General features: G+C 40.2%; 1 protein-coding gene and 1 pseudogene across 2 annotated transcripts in view; one reads left to right on the top strand and one right to left on the bottom strand.

Moving 5' to 3' along the window:
• The window catches only part of USP48 (ubiquitin specific peptidase 48), a 93,968-nt gene that overhangs the window by 68,032 nt on the left and 4,148 nt on the right, over positions 1 to 21,788 (bottom strand). The window lies entirely within an intron of this gene.
• LOC116641484 lies at positions 9,566 to 11,080 on the top strand (annotated as a pseudogene).

Genomic DNA, 21,788 nt, shown 5'->3' with positions numbered 1-21,788 from the left:
CTACACATACAGCTTCCTTGTCACCCACCAATTCATTTCTTTTTTTTAACCAAGTACTATTTTTTAACATTTTTATTTTGTTATGTTAATCACCATACATCATTAGTTTTTGATGTAGTGTTCTACGACTCATTGTTTGCGTATAACACCCAGTGCTCCATTCAGTATGTGCCCTCTTTAATACCCATCACCAGGCTAACCCATCCACCAATTAATTTCTGATTATTCACTGTGAAGATACATCTTTAAGAGTGCAGATTTATCTGCACAAATAACACCTTGGTTAGTCATTACAGCACTGATTGTAACTGTGAAATCCTGGAAAGCCAAATGACCCAACAGGGGACATGGTACCTAGGCACAACGGAGTACTATGCAACTGTAATAGGAAAATCACAGGACAAACCTTTATGGATGGATGTGGAGTCAGTTCCAGGATATATCAGTAAGAAAGCAACACGCAAAACAGTATCTATAGTATGCTATTTCTTGTCTATACATGTATCTGCTCATTCAAACAAAAAGAAAGCAAAAGGCTAAGCCAGAGACCAATAAAAGTGGTTACCTTCAGAACACGAGAGGGTTTAGAGTAAAAACTGGACGGGTATGTGATACTTTTCTGAATATACCGTTCCATACACTGCTGAACTGGGGGGCCTCTGTCAATGTGACACACACATACACACACACACTCACGAATAAGGATGGGAGGGCCCTAAATCCAACACAAACACATTTCAATTAAATAACATATCCACAACGAAGGGAAGGGGCGTGAGGAACTAACCCAAGTAACCTGAACCCAGTCAGTAGCAAGCTCATTTAGTAGTGTCCTCAGGCTAAGGATAAAAAGTACAAATACCAAATCTTAATGACTTCCTTTTCTTAACAATTCTAAAAAACTACTTTCCTTATATTCTATATTTAAACAAATAAGTAAATATAGTGGGGATAAAGGAAACCAAGGTTTGGAAAGTTACAAATAAGAAAGGGAGGAAGAAGAAATGAAGCCTGCAGTTGTGCATCAGGAATAACAGACAAAAGCCTAAACTTGTAGGTAGATTAGGGTTGCCAGATAAACCAGAGAACAGTAGTTACTTGAATTTCAGATAAATGATATATATATACTTTTTAAGATTTTATTTATTTATTTGAGAGAGAGAATGAGATACAGCATGAGAGGGGGGAGGGTCAGAGGGAGAGGCAGACTCCCTGCTGAGCAGGGAGCCCGATGCAGGACTCGATCCCGGGACTCCAGGATCATGACCTGAGCAGAAGGCAGTCGCTTAACCAACTGAGCCACGCAGGCGCCCTAAATGATATATTTCTATTAAAAAATGTTTGTTATAGGGCGCCTGGGTGGCTCAGTCAGTTAAGCGTCTGCCTTTAGCTCAGGTCCTGGGATCGAGCCCTGCATTGGGCTCCCTGCTCTGCGGGGAGTCTGCTTCTCCCTCTGCCTCTGCCCTCTCCCTGCTCCTTCTCTCTCTCATGAATAAATAAATAAAACCTTAAAAAAAAAAAAAAAAGATTGCTCAGGACACCTGGGTGGCTCAGCCCGTTAAGTGGCTGCCTTTGGCTCAGGTCATGATCCTAAGGTTCTTGGATCAAGCCCCGTATCGGGCTCCTTGCTTAGCGGGGAGCCTGCTTCTCTCTCTGCCTGCCACTCCTCCTGCTTGTGCTCACTCTCTCTCTCTCTCTGATTTAAAAAAAAAAAAAAAAAGATTGCTATTAAAAAATATACATATTTATTGTCTAAAATTTAAATTTAATTGGGCAGGCAAAGTAGATGGCCTTTTGTCAGCTGAGGGTCTATAAGCAATCACATGAGCACTCCTAGCAACCAGGTCTTGATTTCTAAGTATTCCCCCACTCAAAAAACCCAGGGCTCCTGGGAGAAACAGCTGGTTCCAAGGCTGGACAGAGTACAAGATGAACATGGAACATCTTCCTATGCCCAAAAGTAAGAATAATGTACTCAAAGAATGATGGGGGACATGTTAAAAGGACAGCTTGAGAGGGACTCCCTGTGGCAAAATCAGGAACAATGAGAAGGAAATTAATGATAGAATTATGATCTACTGAATAAACAGGAATCCATACTGAAATGGATGGATGAGGGATGGGAAATTCCTTCCTTATAGAAAAAAGTCAACTGTCAAAGTACAAGTAAAGAAAATTAGAAAACCACCATTTGGCATCCATCAGATTAATACAAGAATCAAACAAGAATCATCAATGGATGCTAGTATAGGCAAGTTTGTAGAGTAGAGTATAGGGGAGTAATGAAATACCTATATAGTCTCAAAGTATCTTAGCATAGGATGTTTATTAATTACTAAAGGAAAAATAGTAACTTTCAGGGGAGAAAGCTGGCCAACACCCCTTCACCAGAAGATCAAAGGTACAGTGGTGGGTCCCTGCTGGTATGACCTTCTGAGAGCAGTGCATCACTTCTGTGACGTTCCTGCCAATGTAAACAGCCTCAATCTAATCATGAGGTGGCATCAGACAAACCCACCTTGATGAGCTTTCTACACTTCAAAAATGTCAATGTCATGAAATAAAGAAAGACTGAATGATCCTTTCAGATTAAAAAAGACTAAAGAGACAACTGGCTGCAGTACACAGCTTGGATTTTCTTTTGCTACAAAGGACATTATTAGATCTCTACATTATGTTTCAGAAGCTTAGCCACTAAAGCATTATGGATAGTAGTGAAAGACTGAAAACATCAATGTCCATCAATAATAAACTGATAAATAATATAACCAAACAATAGAAACCACTCTACAGTCAAGGGAAAAGATGATGGAGGAATCTTTTTATGTTAGGATATGTAACAACGGCATTAGTTGGAAAGACAACGTACAAAAACAGTGTTTAAAAATGGGTGTGGTACACATGTTTATTTAAATAGGAGGATATAGTATAAAATGGAAAACACCCTACGTCTAAGGAGGTTTGGCTCTGTGCTTGCTAGCTACAGTTAAATTACCTAGCCAGCAGTTAATTTCAGAGAACATGTACAAACACAATGCCAGCATTCTAGGGCCCAATAATTTCCATTATTTCTTTATTACCCCACCATCACCTTTTATACTTTTAAGATTTTGAACTATGGAATGCACTACATATTCCAAAGTAAAGAATTGTTCTCAGTGTTCTGCTTAAGCATCCTGTCTTCCTGATCTTAAAAAATAAATTTAAAAAAATCATTCTTCCCTTTTTTTTTTAAAGATTTTATTTATTTATTTGACAGAAACACAGCGAGAGAGGGAACACAAGCAGGGGGAGAGGGAGAGGAAGAAACAGGCTTCCCACGGAGCAGGGAGCCCGATGAGGGGCTCGATCCCAGGACGCTGGGATCATGTCCTAAGCCGAAGGCAGATGCTCAACGACTGAACCACCCAGGTGCCCTGTCAGACCTAATTCTTAAAAGTGGTTGTCTCTCTTCCTCTAAACTTTCTTACAAGACTAGTTAACAAACACGGGGAAAACACTCAAATCCAGAGGAACGCAAAGTTAAAACAGTCATGAAAGATGTTTTCTCTTACCCCAATCAGTAAAAAGTTCCCAATGATGAACTAAGGTAAGGTGAGAGCCACTGTGTAGTCACTGGCAACGGGAGGAATGACTAAACACACCCTTTTGGAAAAACGTGAAAATGTCTCAAAATATTAAATGACACCAACATTTTGCTTCAATAATTCTACTCCTGGGCATATGTCCGTAAAATACACAACAACACTGTGGCAATAAAACAATGATGAATCCCAATGGGTACTTTTTCTAGAACTGTGTGACAGAAGAACACCAAAGTGGCTGAAGTGGAAGACAAGGGACTAGTTCCAAAATGTTTGGTATGACATGCTAAGCAGCTATGACAGGACTTGCTGTGATTTTAGGCCAGCAAAACATCTTGGCAGCAATCCTAGTGGAGGACGTCCTAAACCAGTTTAATAACAATGAGGATGCAGGAAAGCTGAATTCAAGTTTATCAATGAGAGAAAATCAACAGGACTTGGGGACCCCTTAGATGGTGGGGGAAAGAAAAGAAGGGGGGCACCTGGGTGGCTCAGTCCATGATCCCAGAGCCTGGGATCGAGCCCCGCATCTGGCTACCTGCTCAGCAGGGAGTCTGCTTCTGCCCTTCCCCTGCTCATACTCTCTCTCTCAAGTAAATAAATAAAATCTTTTTAAAAAGGGGGTAGGGGGGCGCCTGGGTGGCTCAGTCGCTGAGCGTCTGCCTTCGGCTCGGGTCATGATCCTAGGGTCCTGGGATCGGGCCCCGCATCGGGCTCCCTGCTCCGCGGGAAGCCTGCTTCTCCCTCTCCCACTCCCCCTGCTTGTGTTCCCTCTCTCGCTGTCTCTCTCTCTGTCAAATAAATAAATAAAATCTTTTAAAAAATTAAAAAAATAAAAAAATAAAAAGGGGGTGGGGGTGGAGGAAGGAGAGGTCTGCAGTGATGCCCAAAACTGTAAAGAACGAAAAACAATTTTCCACAAACCAAAAACTGTTTGGCTGGGGACTGGAAAAACAACAGGCTAGCTATCTAGGGTACAAACCACTAAGTTCCTCTGGTACTAACCACAGGTAAGAGATGAAGTTTGAGCTGTTTTGACAAATCTCCAAGGATCTGTCATTTAAGAGTATCTTCCAACACAATGGACAAAAATTTATAGCCAGTGATTTCATAGTTGCTATGCAATTGAAAAAAAAAATTATTTGAACAGGCAAGGGGGTGGAGCTCCCACCCAGAGTAGTCATTTAAAGAACTATTCCTTTGCTTTTCCTCATAATCTTTAGTTTCTTGCTCTTAGGAGCATCATTTCACACAGACAGCCCAGGCACGCTAACTTTCTTTCCTGCTTCGAGTGAAGATCTGACTCCACCGAAGCTTTGCCTAATGCATCACAAACTTTCTGAAAAACAATTTGATTACATATATAACAACGACTTACTGGTCTCCATATCCTTAGACCCGGAACCCCCATTTTAAAGAATGTATCCTAAGCAAACACAGATGTCAACAAACACTTTCAGAGATAATCATCACTACTTAGAAACAAGCTACCTGCCCAATTGCAGGAAAATCGTCAGTGTTGTTTATAACAGAAAACTGTTTAGAAACAAGCTACCTGCCCAACCACAGGGACAATGTTAAAGTGTGGTACAGTGACATGATGGAATACTATGCAGCCATTAAAATTCTTTTAAGGAATACCTTGAGACGTGTGACCTTGTTCAAGACAGAATTCTAAATAAACAGGATACAAAGTTATCCATTATGACTCTAATTTTGCTAAGGGGGAGAGAGTGATGTTTTTATATTTTTTGCAAAAAGTTTTTGAAAAAAGAAATCACAAGGGAAATTAGAAAATACTCTGAAATTAATAAAACGTACCAAAAGTTGTGAGATGCAGCTAAATTAGTGGTTAGAGGGGAATTTATATCATTAAATGTTTAGATAGATAGACTGATCAATCAATATTTTAAAAAACTAGCCTCTGGGGTCCTTGGCTGGCTCAGCCGGCATAGCATACGACTCTTGATCGCGGGTTGGTAGTTTAAGGCCCCTATGTGGGGTACAGTTTACTTAAAACAAAAAGTAAAACAAACAAAAACCAGCCTCAAACCATATTTATCCCAGTTTTTAGTTATCACAAATTCCAGGAACACCAAACCGGCAAATCAACAGATACTTTATATTTTTAATTCAGTTAATTTGAATCCCCTTAGAAACTCATGTTTATGAAAACATTTGAGTAATACGTGTGGCAGTAGGACCATTCTGCTTCTCTAACCTCTCATGAGAGCAGAAGTTAACACAAACAAGGTGGAAGAGCCAGTGACTGGGACCAGTCTGGATGCTCAGAGAGCTGCTGCATGGAGGTTTCAAACCACCAACAATAAATGTCCACTAGATAGGTCACCACCCACGGGAGTAACAGTAAACACTATCATTTTATATAACCCAAACCTACCATCTCATAAAAGCAACCAGACTTCACAGGGTGACACATGCTGTCACAGAGATGCCCAGATAATTACAGGACCTGGGAATACTGAAATGAAAGACCAAGTCCTAGGCATCAAACTAGGGCTCGTGGCCCAGGAGGTGACAGTTAAAGGAGAGCTTCAGAGATATAAATGTGGTGGGAGCATCAAGCACGGGACTCCGCAGCAGAGATCCCGCAGGAAGGGAGGCCGTGCTGTAAGGTGAAAGTCTCCAAGGGCACTCAGGAAGTCAGTCCGCGTGGGAGGGAAACTAAACAGCATTCAGGGCAGAGAGCTCCTGGACATGACGGCTAGACGAGCAAGCTGGGGGAAATCGATGCAGGCTCCCCTGCCATGCTCCAAGAGGGAAGGAAGTCTTCCTGCCGCCGGCAGCTCAGCACAGCCCATGGCTGTGCCGAGAGAAAGGTGGGAAGGCCGAGGAGGCTGCAGAAGTCAGGGGCTCCATCAGCTCACACAACACTGCAAATACCGTGAGAAGAGCTTGGACTTCATCCAGGAAGCAACAAGGGGCCAGTATAAGGTTTTTAAAAGAAAAATAATTGCAGGGCACCTGGGGGCTCAGTCAGTTAAGCATCTGCCTTTGGCTCGGGTAATGATCCCAGAGTCCTGGGATTGAGCCCCGCATTGGGTTCCCTGCTCCACAGGAAGCCTGCTTCTCCCTCTCCTCCCCGCTCATGCTTCTCTCTCACTATTTCTCTCTTGCTCTCAAATAAATAAATAAAATCTAAAGAAAAAAAAGAAAAATAATCAGATTTTCATTTTAGAAAGATCCCCTAATTATGCTTCTCAACCGAAGTGGCTTGTAAGAATCACCTGAAGATCTCCCACGTTTTGCTTTGTCAATTAACACCGTTCTTGTAAAGCTCCTCCTGCTTCTTAATAAGACAAGTTTTAAGCCTCTAAGGTATTTTTCAAAGTATAAGTCTTGACTTTTCTCGTGTGTGTGTGTGTGTGTGTGTGTGTGTGTGAGAGAGAGAGAGAGAGAGAGAGAGAGACCAGTAAGAGAAATTTAAAGGGGATGCTGTTATAGTAGAAAAGATAAGAAATGAGGATTGGAAATGTAAGATGCTAGTTCAGGTAAGAAGTCAAATCAACAGTACTTGTCACTGATCGCTTTTGTGTGGTGAGGGGAAAAAAGAAATCAGGTTTTTATGAATGCAGTTGCATTTAAAATTTCTTTTAAAGGAAAAATGGAAATCACAAATAAATGCTTTGAGAATACTCACATTTAGAATTTCTTAAAATGTTCATTCATCTAACAACCTGATTTCATTTGAAATTCTGAATTCTGACCAAAAGGATCCAAGAGAAAATCAGCACACAGTGAACAGGACAGACAAGGCATCAGGATCCTGGCTCACCATGTTTCATAAAGTGCAGTTACCATTCTGAGGTGGGGTGACTGACTCTATAGCAGCTTTTTCCTCTGAGAGGGTCTCAAGGTTAGATCTTTCACCAAAAGTTTCTCTCTTTCATCCTTCTAAGATGCAAGCTTGCTATGAAACATTTGGCAGTATTAAAATAAGCACTTTGGGGACAGCTAGGTGGCTCAGTCAGTTAAGCATCTGCCTTTGGCTCAGGTCATGATCTCAGGGTCCTGGGATCGAGCCCCACATCGGGCCGTTGCTCAGCAGGGAGCCTGCTTCTCCCTCTGCCTGCTGATCCCCCTGCTTGTGCAATCTCTCTCTCTGACAAATAAATATTTTTTAAATAAGTAAATATAAATAAAATAAGCACTTTGATCCAAAGTTTTCAATTTCTTAGAGTAGGTTGCAAAAAAAATCCCCAAAGCAAATTAACTATTAAAACAATGTCAAAAAATCTTTTACAAAGCACAGCTCAATGTCCAAGCAGAGTTCCAAAGGTCGCCAAAGGAAGAGAGCCCCTTCTCCATCATCATGATTTGAAATTGAGAATGGGGTGGGGAGAACCTCAAGGTACTAGCTCCTGCCTGTCAAAAAACACACACAAAACCAGGGGTGCCTAATGGCTCAGTCGTTAAGCATCTGCCTTCGGCTCAGGTCATGATCCCAGAGTCCTGGGATCGAGCTCCGCATCGGGCTCCCTGCTCCACAGGAAGCCTGCTTCTCCCTCTTCCACTCAACCTGCTTGTGTTCCCTCCCTTGCCATCTCTCTCTCTCTGTCAAATAAATAAATAAAATCTAAAAAAAATAAAATAAAAATCACAACACACTTCTCAAACTCCCATTATTCTCAGCCTTGGGATACACATGGTGCATCTTCACGGATTGTAAGTCTTGTACAACAATTAGAAGAATTTTATTAAATCAAGTAGAGCATGGAATATAGCAAAAATTCAAAAATGAAACTCCTAAAAAGATAATCAGGAGGGAAATTAAGCCCTATTAGATACTGAATAATAAGGTGACATCCCCCAAATCAAAGCAGCAATAGAGGGCACCTCACTGGCTCAGGAGGTAGAGCATCTGACTCTTGATCCCAGGGTCATGAGTTCAAGCTGAACACTGGGCATGGAACCTACTTAAAAATAAGTATTTTCTGAAAACCCAAAACAGCATAATAGAATAAAAAGCTCAGAAACAGACCCAAATACATATGGTAATTTAGTATTCAATAAAGGCATTCACATCAGTGGAAGTAAAGACAGGACTTCTAATAAATGGTGGTTGGGACAACCAGGAAGCTATCTGAAAGATCAAATTGGACTCACACTTAACATTATACTTCAGTACACATTCTAAATGAAATGTAAATGTTTATTGAAATCATAACAACACAGAAAACATCAACAAATCTCTTTATGATCTTCATATGAGAATGACCTTTCTAGGATTCAAAATTCAGAAGCCATAAAAGAAAAAGTTACATTAATCAATCTCATAAAAACTTTCTGCATAGCAAAATGATAAGCAAAGCCAAAAAAGAATAACTGAAAAAAAGTTTTGCAACTCATGTCACACACACACAAAAATCTCACAAAGAATTCCTACAAATTGATAACGAAACTAAAAATATAAAAATGGAGAAATGACATAACAGGAAGTTCAAAAACATACAAATGGCCCTAACGCTCCATCTCTGCTGTAAGAGGAACACAAAATGAAAGTAGACAGAAACACCTTGTATGGTAACCACCAGAGCAGTTTACCTCTCCTTCTACATACTTTCTGATCTTTGGTGGGACTGAGAAATAAGCTCTGGGCAATGACTTGTGAGCAGAAATGATGCATGTAATTCTAAGGCATGCACTTAACTGCTGGCACTGAAACCATCCAGAGGAACTGACAGTGTTTCAAACGGTAGCTATTACCAAGTGGCAGATATCCAAGTGACTAGGAGGAGTCCCCTCACCTCCACTCTTAAAAAAAAAAAAATTGGGGACCCAAGAGAGATGGATGCAAAAATCCAGACTATACATGAAAGTTTATAGGCAATTTTTACTTAAACAGTTAAAAGCTGTAAATGATCCAAATGTCCATTAATAAAATAAACACATTAGGATTAACTCATATCATAGAATACTACTCAGGCCCCCTCCCTCAAAAAACTACTGATACATGCAACATGGGTGATTCTCAAAAATATGATGTTGAGCAAAAGAATCCAGACACAAAAAGGTAATGGAGCTGAGGAGTCCATTAATAAAAAGTTCAAGAACAGACACAACTAATCTATGTAGAAAGAAATCAGAATAGTGATTACCAAAGGGAAATGGGAACCAGGTAGAAGAGAATATGATGGAACTTTCTGGGATGATGGAAATGTCTATTGATTAGGGTGGTGATTACATATCAAAATTTAGTGAACTCCCGGGGTGCCTGGGTGGCTCAGATGGTTAAGCGTCTGCCTTCGGCTCAGGTCATGATCCCAGAGTCCTGGGATCAAGCCCCACATCAGGCTCCTGGCTCAGCGGGGAGCCTGCTTCTCCCTCTCCCTCTGCCTCTCCCCCTGCTCACGCGCTCTCTCTCTATCTCTGTGTCTCTAATAAATAAGTTAAATCTTAAAAAAAAAAAACTTAGTGAACTCCCTTCACAAAAGTTAACTCAAAATGGATCACAGACCTAAATATAAAGCAACACAAAACAATAAAACTCCTCAAAGATAACTTAGGAGAAAAATCTAGATGACCTTGGGTTTGGTGATGACTTTTTGGATACATCACCACTACATGATCCATGAAAATAAGAACTGATAAGCTGGACTTCATTAAAATGAAAATTTCTGCAATTAAAGACACTGTCAAGAGAATATAAAGACAAGCCTCAGACTTGGAGAATAATGTGCAAAAGACACCTGATAAAGCACTGTTATTCAAAATATACAAAGAACTCTTAAAACTCAAAAATAAGAACAACCTGATTTCAAAAAATGGGCCAGAGACCTTAACAGACACAGCACCAAAGACATAAGCATATGAAAAGATGCTCCCTGTCATATGTCAGCAGGGAAATGCACATTAAAACACCAATGCAGTACCACCACACACTTATTACAATGGCCAAAATCCAGAACTCTGATAATACCAAATGCTGGTGAGGATGTGATCAACAGGAATTCTCATCGCTGGTAGGAATGCAAAATGATACAGCCACTTCGCAAGACTGGTGCTTTGTTCAGTTTTACAAAATTAAACATACTCTTGGCCGCCCCACCGTCTGGCCCCGCCGACCCACGACCCTACTGATGCACACACGGATGAACCTGCCCCACTCTTGGGAGCACCATATCTGGTTCCTCCAGCATCACCACTATGAAGAAAGTGGTTCAAAAGCTCCGGCTGGAAGCCTTCCAACTAGGCTCAACCGCATGAAGGTTTCCCAGGCAGCTGCAGATCTGAAACAATTCTGTCTGCAGAATGCCCAACACAACACCCTACTACCTGGTGTATCTTCAAGTACGAATCCCTTCAGACCCCAGAACATCTGTTGCTTTTTGTAATAAAACAAATCTTTGGATGGTTTTACAAACCACTTTTCATGAACCAGTGAATATTCAAAGGAGAACTAAATTTGAAGTCTGTACAAAAGCTTATTCCTACGGGCTCCTGGGTGGCTCAGTCGGTTAAGGGTCTGCCTTTGGAACAGGTCATGATCCCAGGGTTCTGGGAGGCTCCCTACTCAACAGGGAACCTGCTTCTTCATCTCTTTCTGCCTCTCCCCCTGCTTGTGCTCTCTCACCCTCGCTCTCTCTCAAATAATAAAATATTTTTAAAAAATTATTTTAAAAAGCTAATCCTTATAACACATGCCATATATACAAACTTCTACTTTTGTCAGTCCTTAACTTCTACGTCTCTGAATTTTCATAAATTTCTACTTCACAAGGGTAATTATTTTATATACATGGCAGCATCATACAATAAAATACTTTGTGTAAAAAAATATTAAACATACTCTTATGCCATACAATACAACAATCATGCTCATTGTGCTCCTAGGTATGTATCTAAAGGGGTGGAAAAAATGTCCACACAAAAGCTTGCATGCAGGGGCGCCTGGGTGGCTCAGTCGTTAAGCGTCTGCCTTCAGCTCAGGTCATGATCCCAGGGTCCTGGGATCGAGCCCCACATCGAGCTCCCTGCTCTGCGGGAAGCCTGCTTCTCCCTCTCCCACTCCCCCTGCTTGTGTTCCCTCTCTCGCTGTGTCTCTCTCTGTCAGATAAATAAATAAAATCTTAAAAAAAAAAAAAAAGCCTGCATGCAAATATTTACAAAGCAGCTCTACACTTAATTGCCAAAACTCTGAAGTAACTAAGAAATCCTTAAGTAGATGATAAATAGCTGACAGAGGATAAGTAGGTGATAAAGAACAAATAAACTACAGCACAGCCAATGACATATTATACAGCACTAAAAAGAAATGAGCTATCAAGTCATGAAAAAAAAGCTTAACTGCATACAACCAATTCAAAGAAGCCAGTGTGAAATGACTATGTACTATTTCTAACTATATTACATTTTGGAAAATGCAAAACTATGGAGAGTAAAAAGTATAGTTGGGGGATGTCAGGAAGGAGGGAAGGATGAATAGGCAGGGCAGAGGACTTTTCACCAGTGAAATTATTCCATGCTACTATATTAGTGGATGTATGTCATTATCCATTTGTCCAAACCCACAGAATGTACACACACACCACCAAGAAGAGCAAACCCTAATGTAAACTAGACACTGTGATGGTTACTGGAAGGGGGGGGGAACGGGTTAGGTTAAATAGGTGATGGGGATTACTGAGTGCATTTATTTCACTATACTGTACACCTGAAACTAATATTACACTGTATGTTAACTGGAATTAAAAAAACAAAAAACTAATATCCAGCAGGAAAGAATGGAATACTACCAAATGCCACTTTTTCCCCCAGTACTAAAAAACGAAACAAAACTGGGGCGCCGGGCTGGTCAGTGGGTAGACCATGTGGCTCTTGGTCTTGGGGTTGTGAGTTTGAGCACCAAATTGGGCGGGGCGGGGGGGGGGGGGTGGCGAGAAAGAAAGGAAGAAAGAAAGAAAAAACCAACCTAAACTTAAAAAACAAAACCATAGACATTGGGTGATAATGAGGTGTGAACGGAGGTTCAAAGGCACTCCTCTGGGAGTGTGTGGGTGGGTTGAGTGTCCAACTCAGCGGGGAGTCTGCTTGAGATTCTCTCCCCCTCTGCCGCTCTCCCCAACAGCGATCTGGTGGGCTCTCTCTCCCTCTCTCTAAAATAAATAAATAATCTAAAAAAAAGAAACAAACAAGGGACACCTGGGTAGCTCAGTCATTAAGCGTCTGCCTTTGGCTCAGGTCATGATCCCAGGGTCCTGGGATCGAGCCCCACATCGGGCTCCCTGCTTCCCCTCTCCCATTCCCCCTGCTTGTGTTCCCTCTCTCGCTGTGTCTCTGTCAAATAAATAAAATCTTAAAACACACACACACACACACACACACAAATGTAACCTTCTGGTGGGGAACACTGATAGTGGGGGAGACTAGGCATGTGTGGGGGCAGGAGGTACACGAGAAGTCTCTATACTTCTACTCAATTTTGCTGTGACCCTAAAATTTCTAAGAAATAAAGCCTAGGGGGCACCTGGCTGGCTCAGTCGGTAGAGCATGTGACTCTTGATCTTGGGGTCGGGAGTTCAAGCCCCACATTGGGCAAGGAGCCTACTTAAAAACAAAAACAAAAAAGCAGACGCCCCTAAATACAAAATACAACAATAAAATAAAGTCTACTGAAAAAATCTGAATGAACAGGAACATTTCCATGTACATACTTTTACCTCAATTTTGCTTAAAGCTTTTGACTTCTTAAAAAAAACCTAGGAAGCTTTTAATTACTGATATAGAAATCTCTAAAGGTATAGAACAGTGTATGCGGTATGCTACATTGTGTAGAAAGGGAAGGAGTAAGAAAATGTCTGTTTGCTTTTATGTACACAAACACTGAAATAATCTGAAAGTAATGAAGGTTGTTCCTTACAGAGGACGTGGAAGAATGGGATGATGCGGGCAGCCATGGGAATGCGCATTCTCAATGTATACTTTCTAAAAATCATTTTCCTAACAAAAATATGCAAATAAAAATGAAAATCATTTTCCTATTTAAACTATATGACTATCAACTATTCATATAAAATTATTTTACTTTAAATTTTTATTGAAGAGGAAACTTGTTTGCTTAAATTACTAAAGCACTTATTTTCCTGATGCAGTGAAAATAAAAGAGAAACAAGATAATCTGAACTCTAGGTTCTAATGACTGAAAACTAGTGTTTTTGTTCATGGTATTATTGTATCAAGGTCTCAGGTATTAGACATGCAAGATATAAGCAAAAATAAAAACAAAACAGCCAAAAAAACAAGTCCCTTGGCATGTATGTCCCTCTTCTAGGATTTCTCTGACATAAATATAGAAGTCTTAGGCAAAAAAAGTTTGAGCAGCAACTGACAAAGTCAATAAAATTCAACACCAACCTTATGTTAAATATCATGGATGGAAGCCGTCCTAAAGCACTGACAATCCTTTACATAGTTTATTGGATATAAAAAAAATTATATATTTTTTAAGTTTCAGAATTCAATCAACCTTTGAGGCTCTGCCACCTAGTAAAAGTGAAATATCTTCCTTTTTCCAGACCTCAAAAGTTATGCCCCAATAAACAAAGATTAAAAAACTACACCCTATAAAAATGATCATATACCAAATACTCTTGTAAATAGCATATTAGATCAGTTGGCCTGAAATTCAAACTTCTATTAGAGAAAGGGATTGGCCAAGCAAAAGGGATTTAAAAAGTGAGCAAACTCAGAAATACTATGAATCTACTTTCTAATAGGATATCCCCCAAATTGGTATTAAAGGAAAAGTGCTGGGAGGTAGGACAGAGGTGCTAACTGGCAAGTCAAAAGTCTTTCCCTATGTGGATAGGCTTATTTAACCATTAAAATTTGGAAAAAAATTTCCCCCTCCTACAGTGGAACTTAGTTCTCCAAGGAGGATGCTTTGAAACATTTCTCAGGCTTTATACAATCTAGGAAACAATGGCTTCACGTTTGAAAATAGACCTTCCAGGGGCGCCTGGGTGGCTCAGTCGTTAAGCGTCTGCCTTCGGCTCAGGTCATGATCCCAGGGTCCTGGGATCGAGCCCCGCATCGGGTTCCCTGCTCGGCGGGAAGCCTGCTTCTCCCTCTCCCACTCCCCCTGCTTGTGTTGCCTCTCTGGCTGTCTTTCCCTGTCAAATAAATAAAACGTTAAAAAAAAAAAAAAGAAAATAGACCTTCCAACTTCACTGATAATCAAAAGATACCATTTTGATATCAAAAGATATCATTTATGGGGCGCCTGGATGGCTCAGTTGTTAGTTAAGCATCTGCCTTCGGCTCAGGTCATGATCCCAGGGTGCTGGGATCGAGCCCCGCATCGGGCTCCCTGCTCAGTGGAAAGCCTGCTTCTCCCTCTCCCACTCCCCCTGCCTGTGTTCCCTCTCTCGCTATGCCTCTCTCTGTCAAAAAATAAATAAATAAAATCTTTTAAAAAAATATCATTTAGGGGCGCCTGGGTGGCTCAGTCATTAAGCGTCTGCCTTCGGCTCAAGTCATGATCCCACGGTCCTGGGATCGAGCCCCGCATCGGGCTCCCTGCTCCGCAAGAGGCCTGCTTCTCCCTCTCCCACTCCCCCTGTTTGTGTTTCCTCTCTCGCTGTGTCTCTGTCAAATAAATAAATAAAATCTTAAAAAAAAAAATCATTTATAAAACAAAAGTGTTTTTTTTCTTAAAGATTTTATTTGAGAGCGAGAGACCACAAGCAGGGGAATGGCAAAGGGAGAAGGAGAAAGCAGGCTCCCCAGTGAGCAGGGAGCCCAACATGGGGCTCGATCCCAGGACCCCAGGCTCGGGATCATAACCCAAGCTGAAGGCAGACATTTAACTAAGCCACCCAGGCACCCCAAAAAGTTTTTAAAATTTCATACTCAGGGGCGCCTAGGTGGCTCAGTCATTAAGCATCTGCCTTCAGCTCAGGTCTTGAGCCCAGGGTCCTGGGATCGAGCCCTGCATCAGGCTTCCTGCTCTGGGGGAAGCCTGCTTCTCCCTCTCCCACTCCCCCTGCTTGTGTTCCCTCTCTTGCTGTGTATCTCTCTGTCAAATAAATAAATAAAATCTTTAAAAAAAAAATTTCATACTCAATGGCAAGGACACAGAGTGACAGGGATGTTCAGGTACTATACACAGATGGTGGGAGCAAATATAAAAACCTTAAGAATATTCATCTAACTTTGGGGGCACCTGGGTGGCTCAGTCGGTTGGGTGTCCAACTCTTGCTTTCGGCTCAGGTTCTGGTATGTCACGGTCGTGGGATTGAGCCCCACATCAGGCTCTGAGCTTAGCGTGAAACCCGCTTCAGATTCTCTCTTCCTCCCACTCATCTACGCTCTCTCTCAAATAAATAAAATCTTAAAAAAAATGTTCATGTAACTTTTACAATCTTTATTCTAAGAAAATAAAGAGACACTTATACGGATGCTCAGAAAGAGCGTAACAAAAAAGAGCTCAAGAAAAGGAGCAGGGGAGAAAAAGGGAGGCAGGCAAATGCCCAACAGGAAAATAGTTAAATTTGGGGCATGTAAAATGGAATATATGCATTGATTAGAAACTAGTACTTTTATAAACTCTGTAATGCCCTGGGGACACATTCCTAGTATTAAGTTAAGAAGTACCTTTTCAAGGGCACCTGGGTGGCTCAGTTGGTTAAGTGACTGCCTTCGGCTCAGGTCATGATCCTGGAGTCCCGGGATCGAGTCCCACATCGGGCTCCCTGCTCAGCGGGGAGTCTGCGTCTCCCTCTGACCCTCCCCCCCCCATGCTCTCTGTCTCTCATTCTCTCTCTCGCAAATAAATAAAATCTTAAAAAAAAAAAAAAAGTACCTTTTCAAAATGCACATAACAGGAGCACCTGGGTGGCTCAGTCGTTGAGCGTCTGCGTTCGGCTCAGGTCATGACCCCAGGGTCCTGGGATCAGGACCGCATCGGGCTCCCTGCTCTGCGGGGAGTCTGCTTCTCCCTCTCCCACTCCCCCTACTTGTGTTCCCTCTCTCGCTGTCTCTCTCTGTGTCAAATAAATAAAATCTTTAAAAAAAAAAAATGCACATAACAACATGATGGCATTGTTCTTACGTATATACAGAAAAATGAAAAGGAATTATATGAAAATATTACAATCTTGTTCTCTGGGTGGTGGCTTTTATTTGAGATGAGTTCAAGTCAGCAGTGAGCTCAGACTCCTTAGAAGCCCAATGTAACTACATTTCATTTTAGCTTATCCGTACTTCTCAAATTGGAGTGCACATCAGTGGATGTATAATAAAGCCAAAAGAAAAGCATCCTGTGCCATCCTGGACTCTAAATTTCAATTAGTTTTACCAAAAAAAGGTTAAAGGAATTTTTTTTAATATTACACAGAAAACAAAAGAATTTTAGAACAAATGAGTTTTTTCTTCTATTCCATTTCTTTGTAAGACTGTCCAAAATGTAAGAATAACTTTTTCTTAATAATTAGGTCTTTACCTTGGAAGCCAAGAGAAATATGAGGTACAGAGGATTCTCAAAAGAAAAGTCTCATTTGGTTAATTTTTATTTTTTTCCCTATGTACGTCCTTCCCCTTCCCTTGGAATCGCTACTTTTTCTATCATCAAAGATCTTTACCACTAGCAGTCCAACACTCTTCTACATTGCTAAGGTCACAGAGAACAGGAAACCCTTAAATTCTTCCAGGCCCTTACTTCCCAAATGACAAGAATAAAATAAAGGTAATCAATTCCAGGCGGACTGTAGATCTCATTTTGAAAAACAATACAGCTTTGTAGAGGATAATATCTGTAGGACCTGGGGGAAGGTGAAGATTTCTTACACAGAACACATGCAAAAAGCAACAACTATTAAGAAAAATATTAATAAATTGGACTAAACTGAAATTAGTACTTCTGTTCATCAAAAGATGCTATTAAGAGAATAAGGTGGGGCACCTGGTTGGCTCAGTCGGTAGAGCACGACTTTTGATCAGGGTTCTAAGCTGAGCCCCATGTTGGGTGTAGAGATTACTTAAAAATAAAATCTTTAAAAAATAAATTTAAAAAAATTTCAATGAGGGGCGCACCTGGGTGGCTCAGTCGTTAAGCGTCTGTCTTCAGCTCAGGTCATGATCCCAGGGTCCTGGGATTGAGGCCTGCTCCTCCCTCTCCCACTCGCGCCCTGCTTGTGTTCCCTCTCTCGCTGTCTATCAAATAAATACATAAAATCTTAAAAAAAAATTTTTTTTTAATTTAAAAAACATTTCAACGAGGCTTAAAAAAATTCAACTAAGTACCTCACTGGAGGATATGCAAATACTTGAATATAAAAAGGTCAATTTCATTGGTCTTTTAAGAAATGCAAATTAAAACCACAATGAGATACCACAACACATCCATCATAATGGCTAAAATTAAACTGATTATGGTGAGGATATCTAAAAATGAACTCTCACATAGTACTCAGGAGAGTCGAATGTGATATAATCATTTTGGAAAACAGTCCGGCATTATCTAATAAGCTAAATAAACATTTATGACCCAGCAAGTCCTTTTATCAAAAATGTATATGGGAAAAAATTTATATATATGGTACCAAAAGATACGTACAAGAATGTTCACTGCAGCTTTATTCCTAACAGCCAAATACTGGAAAAATTCCAAATGACTATTACCAGCAGAAAGGATCAAGTATACTGTAACACAATGAAATACTGCACAGCAGTAAAAATGAACACACTACTGCTACCCACAATGTGGACAAATCACCTAATCCTGAGCAAAAGAAACCAGACACAGGATGAACTACAATGTATAATTAATTGTATACAAAGTTCCATATAGGCAAAATAATCTGTGGTGTCTAAAGTAAGGGTAGTGGTTACTTTTGAGGAAGATGTTAATGACCAGTAAGAGGCAGTAAATGAAACATGGGCGTGTTCTGGATGCTAGCAACATTTTAATCTTGGTGATAGATACATAGATATGTTCCCCTTGTGATAATTTACCGTGTGTAATGTTATGATTTGTATACTTTTCTGTATGTAAAAAAATACATTTTTTTTTTTTTTAAGATTTTATTTATTTGAGAGAGAAGGAGAGAGAGCATGAGTTGGGGAGGGTCAGAGGGAGAAGCCGATTCCCTGCTGAGCAGGGAGCCCGATGCGGGACTTGATCCTGGGAATCCAAGATCATGACCTGAGCCGAAGGCAGTCGCTTAACCAACTGATCCACGCAGGCAGGCATTTTTTTTTTAAGATTTTATTTATGAAAAAATTAAATTTTAATTAAATAAGAACACTAGAAAAATTCTAAGAGGAATTAAGAAGGGTCTTACCTTATCAGATATTCTAAAAATATTAATTGGAACTGTGATCATAATAGAGATAATGAGTCAAATTAATAAGAGAAATAAAAAAATAAAAATAGAAATAAACCCAAGTACATATAATTTGTCATATAATAAATGTGACCTTTTTAACTAGTGAGGGAAGACTAGATTATTCAATAAATGGTTTAAAAAACCTGAGTAGCCATTTGGTTAAAAAGTAAAATAAAGCTGGATCCCAATCTCACTCCCTAAACCAAACTAGACTGTAAAGGACAAAGACTGAATACGTAAAATGAAACCATCAATACTAAAAACATGAGTGTATATTTCTATAATCTTGGAAACTGGAAATTCAGAAACCATAAAGAAAAACACTGATAAATTTGACCACATATAAGTGAGTTTTAATGTACCAAAAGGAAAAAAAAAAAAAATGAGGAAAAAGGATCTTCAGCAGAAATATTCAATAAGCTCTTGATAATCAGAAAATGGTCACCAATCCAGGACACACAATTCACAGGAGAAATACAAATGGCCAACATATATAAACAGATGCTCAATGCCACTAACAACAACAACAAAAAAAAGGGCATATGAAAATAACATGCTATCTTTCACTATTAAAGTTGATGTTTGAAATAAGAATGCCTAGGGTGGGAAACAGGTTGAGTATAAAATGCAGTGTTTACAGTATGGCCTTTTACCACCTATCAAAATTTTAAATGGTCATCGTGCCCTTTTTCTTTTTCTCATCTTGCAACCTAAGTGAAACATTCACTCAACCAAGATACATATGTTCACAGAAACACTATCTGTATAATATCAAAAACTGAGAACCCAAAGGTCCATCAACAGGGAACTGGTTAAATTATAACACATCAACCTCTACACAATGAAATATTACATACCTATTAAAAAGAATAAGGTAAATTTTCTAGATGCACTAATATGGAAAAAAGTGTATTATCAAATAAAAACAAATTGCAGAAATATGCAGTGTGACATTTCTCCCCTTTTTTCTAAAATAACAATTACATTGATTATATTCTGCCTTTTCTGTAAAATGTATGGCACACGAAGGAACTTCATCTTCTGGGGCTTTATCCCAGAGCCACTCCAGAATACTACACCAAACCCATAGTAGGTGCCAAAATTATTTGTTGACTAAATGAATGAATATTTACTCCAGTAAGATATACAACAGGTACTCAAATATTTGAATTCAAAAGACATACAGAAAGAAAAAAACAATATACAGTTTTAACAATGGTTAGTTAGCCTGAGATTAAGGAGGGGCTTTGACTTTGCACAAAAATTAAGAACTAAGTATTCTGAATGTTAAAATGTTAGACAGCAGAAAAATACATAACCATAAACAAGGATAGATAAGGACCCAAGTGTCATGGAACATAAAACACCTTTTTAAACCAATTAAGATGCATAAAATTGGCAATTTTTAGATTAAAGTTGTGTTAAGTAATAAAAGAACAGGCGATGAGAATAAAAGAAGTGATCGATCATCAGTCAACAACTGTTAAAGCTGGGTAAGGGGGGAATTCATGGTACCATCCTCTCTGCTTACTATGTATGTTTAAAATTTGCATTAAGGGGCACCTGGGTGGCTCAATCATTTGAGCTAATGACTCTTGGTTTTTGGCTCACGTCGTGATCTCAGGGTTGTGGGCTGGAGACTGGCCCCCGGGGGCCGGGGGTGGGGGTGGGGGTGGGGGGGGAGTGTCAGGTTCTGCTGGGGGGGGGAGGGGGAGTCCGCTGGAGGTTCTCCCTCTACCTCTGCCCCTCCCCTTGCACACAGGCACACTCTCTCTCAAATAAATCTTTGAAAAATTTTATAAAATTTGCATTAAGGTTTTTTTTTTTAATTAAAAAGCAGGTCCCCTAACTTGCCCTGAGGGTCAGGCTCAAGGGACCAATACTGCTAAAGTGAGGAAACATGAAACAGCTGAGAAAGGCGTTGCCACTGAACATCATCAATGAAGAACAGCTGGATGAAGGAAGCTTCAGAGTGAGGCCTCGCAGCCCTCACAAGGGTTTTGGACTAGAGCTATGAGAAGTCAACTAGCATGATACTGACTTTCTAGAATGTGTTACATTTCTGTGATGCTTTAATTTTTTAAGTTATTGGTACTGTTTCTCTAATGAGAACAAAAGAGACATCGTACTCCCAAGTCCAGACTGAAATTTTCATATCAAAATTTTAACTATCACAAAAAGAAACAAATTAACATATGAGACCTATCAGATCAAAAAGTGTGATTAAGGGGCACCTGGGTGGCTCAGTCAGTTAAGATTTTGACTCAATTTTGGCTCAGGTCATGATCCCAGGGTCCTGGGCTTGAGTCCTGCATCAGGCTCCCTGCTCAGCGGGGAGCCTGCTTCTCCCTCTGCCTGCCACTCCCCCTGCTTGGGCTCCCTCACGCACGCTCTCTCTGATAAATAAATAAAATCTTTAAAAAAATTCTCTCTCCCTATGCCTCTCCCCTCCCGCATATTGTGTTGGCAATGGTATGAGGAAACAAGACATTCTTACACAGTAGGATTGTAAACTGGAACCATCATTCTGGTGGGTAATTTAGCAATATGGATCAAAATGAAAAATGTACATCTCCTTCCCAACCAATTTACTCCAAGGAACTTACTTAACTATTACCCTTGTTGTTAGCAACAACTCTGCTTTTAAGAATTAAGATTATACATGATATTTGCAGAACTCTGTAGGTATAGGTACAGGTTGCTTTCACCATGATTTTACCAAGCAGTTTCAGAAATGTAAATAGTCTTGACTCATTTACTCTTTGAGAAGAACTAAACACCTCTTCAGCTCCGGAATCTCCTAACAATTGTGTATGTAAAGTATAAAAAAGTATATTGATTAAAAAAGTATACTGAT

Source organism: Phoca vitulina, unplaced genomic scaffold, assembly GCF_004348235.1.
Source record: "Phoca vitulina isolate PV1807 unplaced genomic scaffold, GSC_HSeal_1.0 scaffold2, whole genome shotgun sequence".
NCBI classification, from domain to species: domain Eukaryota; kingdom Metazoa; phylum Chordata; class Mammalia; order Carnivora; family Phocidae; genus Phoca; species Phoca vitulina.
The sequence above is the reverse complement of the archived record's forward strand: the minus strand, read 5'-3'. Positions and strand labels throughout refer to the sequence as shown.